The sequence below is a fragment of the Triticum aestivum genome, chromosome 7D (assembly GCF_018294505.1).
Source record: "Triticum aestivum cultivar Chinese Spring chromosome 7D, IWGSC CS RefSeq v2.1, whole genome shotgun sequence".
Classification (NCBI taxonomy): Eukaryota; Viridiplantae; Streptophyta; class Magnoliopsida; order Poales; family Poaceae; genus Triticum; species Triticum aestivum.
In genome coordinates this window covers 82608758-82613891 of record NC_057814.1, presented here as the reverse complement: position 1 = coordinate 82613891, position 5134 = coordinate 82608758, and positions in this window count along the sequence as shown.

Genomic DNA, 5134 nt, shown 5'->3' with positions numbered 1-5134 from the left:
TTTTTTTAGAAAAGGAAGTATGTGGTGATTAATAATGCAAAATTTTATTAGCTTCGATGCCATGCTATACATAGTGGTTTAAATAACTTGTGTTTCTTATACTGAAAAGTAATTCAGAATTTGTTTCTGTTTCAATTAGAGCCCTGATGCAGACAAGGATTGTGTGGTTGTACATGTCACTCGCTATGAGGCGGACGACCTGAATATACGCACTGGGAAAACAGAGTTCTTAGGCTGTTGGATCCTAGAAGCCATTTGCGGTTATACCAATGAAGAGTTGTATTCGAGCCTCACTGTTGTCAGGCGTGTTGTCCAGGGTGTACTGAAGCACAAGAAGTTCAAAGCTACTCCTTCGTTTGTGAGGCATACTGTTCTTGTCAAGCTTACGCAGGAAGATGACGTGGCATGCCTCCACAAACAAGTTTATCAGTGGCAAGGCCACAAGGTTGTCTTCATGAAGGTTCATAGGATTGAGCTGCTGCGGGACGTCCTCGATGATGTTCATGGCAAGGTCCGTCTTGTGTCCAGCCCAAATTAGATCGAGGCATGAAATAGTTGCCCCAGATAGTGTTTAATAGTAGTTTGGATTGTGTCTAATTATCCGAACCTTGCCTGTTATCAACCCCTCTGGGGCTACTACTCTGTTTGAATCCGTCTATGGGAACTGTTGCTACTTTTGTGTGCCCGTGAATCATGTGAGAACCATCGTAATTGTTGCCGAAACAGATGCGTCCTCACTAGTTTTTTCATGAATATGGCATGGTAAGACATAAGTTGTCACGGTTTATCATACGAGCAGTGTGTGTTTTGATGAAATAGAGCACCCGTTCGAGAACCGTGCGCCGACGTATACATAAGTACTTGTAAACATTGTTGGTGCTACCCCACTTGTAAGCAGTTGTGCAAAACACGACACATTGGCTCAGCTCGCTTCAACACTAGGCTATCGACCAGCTAACAATCAACAATCTACTGTCTGACATATAAGCAACTATGTATCTTGTTACAGTGGTTCATGCAGTTAATTGAGGCCACAATGTAATAAATTCCAAACGTTCACACGCTAGTCCAGCGCTCCTGTGGAACACTCACATTAAACTCGTCTTCATAAAAAACTTGAAAAGCATAAGTTAAGCAATTTTATACATCTCAATGATTCATAGAACATAACAAACATATACTAGTTCACAGCAAAAGACAAAGTTGTGAGAAGGTTTACAAATCAGGAAAAAACAAGCAAGGCTTCTCTGAGCAAAGGGCCTCCCGGCAGGCTTAAATTTCCTGGAGTTCACTCTGGTTTTTTCTTGTTGCCACCATCCAGGGTTAGGTTCTCTCATTCCAGAATAACCAATTATAATTGTGGTCTCAGCTGGAATGCTAAACTGAACCATGCAGTGTACTGACCAGCTGAAATGCTTGTGCATTCCACTAAATTTAAGCACCGCTATTTGCAGAAATAAGCAGACCACAATGCCTCTTGTCCGCGCACCTGTCCAAAAAACCGCCGTGCAGCCGTGCCAGCTAGTCCTCGGTCCATGGATGAACTGGTAGAAAGTGCATTCCGGACTAGGATGCAGTTGTTTTCGCTCGTCCCTGCACTGCAATCAGGAAGTAAAACGTACGAATCAGCTTCTTTTAGATTGCGTTGGTCATTCTACCTTAGTTACTACCAATGTAGGGATACCTTGAAGACGGGAGGTTAGACAACGGCAACGAGGGATAGCCATCTCATTTTGCGCAGTTGTACTAAAACTGAGGTGTGTGCTTTTGATTGCGCGGATAGAAACGATACGGAGACAGACATCCCAAAATGATATGGAGACAGACATCCCTGTTTGCGCAAATACGAAATACAGTTATTTAAACAGTGACAGATATTACTACTTTCCCCCGTTTCCTCTTAGAACCAAGTCCTAGATTCATGCTACAGCTTTCCCACTTTCTTCCCTATTTGAACCAACGCTTTGAGTCGACTGTATGAACTAGCTTTACTTCTAATAATAGTAGAAGTCTAGGTGGCTTTGGAACAGCGGACGGAAGTAGAAAAGGATCCACACGAAGGGATCTAGGGCAGTAGAGCAAGGCAGGTTTCGAAGGAATATATACCTGAGGGTCGTCGGCATGTGGCAAAGACGACGTCGGGAGGCCGCATCTTGGCCACAATACCGCAGGGAGGAAGAAGGGGTCGGAGGCCCTCCCGAGCCGGCGCTCTCTCGGAGAGAACGGCATGGCCGCCGATCGGGACGCGCGGGCAGCCATTGGTCGTCTCCCTCGCCGCTGACGACAGCGTGAACGATGCACCTACACCCCTGCCCCGGTCGAGGTTGTCCGGCCGGATTTGTGACCAGCCGTGAGCTGAGAGAGAGTATGGCCACCTATGTGTTGCTTAGATCTGGAGAGCATGAGAGAGTGAACGAGAGGAACCCTAGTAAAGCAAGTGCTAAGGCTCCTGCTTTTATATATAGTGGAGTGATTTTGTTGTACCAGCTTCAAAAAAATGCGCTCCTACGTGTACCCGTGAGTGGGTGTGAGAGAACTAGTGCGTGCGTGCACCGCTTCTCTTCGTGAGAGTACAATATACTATGCCCAAAGAACGTTCGCCGCAAGAGTAATAGTATAAGTGTGTGACGTGTGAGCTAAAATAAAATGTGCACACCGTCTTTTGTTTTTTAGAAGTTCTGAGGGTAGGGTGTGAAGAGCACATATGTGCATGACGTCTACCTGCAGATAGACGGTGAGTGCGACGTGCGAGTCTGCGAGAGGACTCGGGAGAGTCGTGACTCGTGAGGGTGCGTGTGCGTGAGAGAGAGGGGGGCACGTATCAATGCAATGCATGTGTCCATAAATCATTATCCGACAAACGTTCGCCACAAGCCTTTTCCTGACGAACGCCGTAAGAACCGTTAGATCGGCATCCGACAGTGTCAGTTTTGCCATGTCATTTAACAGAACAGCCACTCCTCCTACACACAAATCTTCCACGTGAGTGTTAGCAACTGCCGTATGCTCCCTCCGTTCCGAAATGCAGTGCATATAGCTTTATTGAAAATTCAAACCTCGCAAACTTTTACCGAGTTTTCGTGTACCAAATTGCACATGTAGAATACCATGTATATATCATTTCATTCATCTTCGAGAGGTAACTATAAATATGGGTGAGGAGTCTACAAAGAAAGACCATTGTATCACCCGCAGCAATTTCAAGCATCCTTTAGTGTCGAGGAATATCATAGGAACTCTATATGATATGATTTTTATAGGATTTTTTTCCTTTAGAGCCAATTGGTTCATAGGAATAGATTCATATACTCCACATTTCAAAGGAAATAAACATGATATCATTTCTATAGCTTTAGAGCCACTTGGTTCATATGAATGGATTCCTATACTCCCTTAATTTCAAAGGAAAATAAACATTAGCGTATATTCAATAGAAAAGTTCCTATGATATGAACCAAATTACATCTCTTTTCTAATCCCTCCTCATAGGAATTGAGATACATGTCATCTCTAGATTCAATAGAAAAGGTCCTATGATGTGAACCAAATCTCTTTTCCAATCCCTACTCATAGGAATTGAGATGCTCCATGTCATCTCTTTCCCTACAACTTCCATGTATACATCTTCTATTCCTAAATAGATAGTACAACCCACTAGTAGCTTTTTTCCAAAACATGCAACTATGGCACAAGAACTATATAGTGTGCCAATAACTTTGAAAGATGGTCGCTGGATGATGCTAACTCGACAGTGCAGAGATAGGCAAATCCGAGCACTACTGGCCGTTGGATATCATCAACATTCCACCAGATCTGCCACATGTACAATTTAGAAGACTCCATGGTTGAACTTAAGCATAATGCACAAACCTCAAAACACAAGCACTTCTCCTTTGTTCTAGAATCTTCTGTATCATAATTGATTATTTTTTTCTAAATGAATTGCCGTTATTTGTTTTTTACTTTATGATTTACAATGCACAACCCCATGAGTCTTAACATTTTTATAAAACTAATTGATTTTGAATGAGATGAACTATAAGAACTAAACTAACATCTACATCATGCATATATGACTCAAAGCTTTACATGCTATAGTGTGTATTTATTCATAATTTGGTTTCGAAATCTCATGCGTTCAATACATGTGTACATTACTAGTTTTGAGTAGAGTAGCAAATTTTCACGCGGCCCCGGGTATATCAAAATGCAGGGCCCATGCATCATTGCCTTTCGGTCGAACCTACGTCCACAATTTTTTGTACGTACTATATCTCCACTGGTCCCCGAACCCAAAATGCTGCCTCGTTCCCGTAAAACCAAGCGGCCCACACATATTTAAGGCGTCGACTCGAACCCGTTTACTACGACGTGGCCCCGCACGCCGTAGTACTCCTACAAACCCTACCGCCGCACTCATCATCGGTTTTCTTCAAGAGGACGAGGGAGAAGCCGATTTGTAGTGGAGGCACTTTCAAAAAAAAGGATCTGTAGTGGAGACCCCTACCCTAGGGTGCCCTAGGTAGCTGCCGCACGCATCATTGTTTTCTCTTTTCTTTATGCTCTTGCGCCCTAGAGTGAAATGATGGTTGCTTCGTTCGTCCAGCTTAATGCGGGAAAGGTGGGGCTTTGTGATTTGACCCCTCATCGCTCATTTTCTACTACTGCGGCGGTACGACCGGGGTGCCTCCAATTCCAACCGCTGCTCCGAACTGTAATTTAGTGCATTGCACGTGGAACAAGACGGTGGATGAGCCACATGTCGGCCAAAGGGGTCCTGTTAAGTGTGTCGCCATTTCGTGTGTGGACTGACCCTGCTTGAGTTGCTACGCCAACACGACAGGAGCAGCCTACCACTTGGTTTTGCTCCTTGGTGAATCCCGACTATATCGATCTAAAAAGATACGTGCTGAACTACCCTCTCCGTCTCGGTTTTTTTATTTTTAGGCGTCTCGGTTTATAGGGCCTGCACGTAGTTCTAGGTCATCCATTTGACTAACTAAATATGAGTTACTATGTCACAAAAAGTATATCATTGGATTCTTAAGCGGATGTAGTTGTATTTAAAAGTCGAGGGCGGGGCTTTTCCTATGCGGTAGGCGGGGCAGTTCCGCCTAGTCGGTTCGACAGAGAC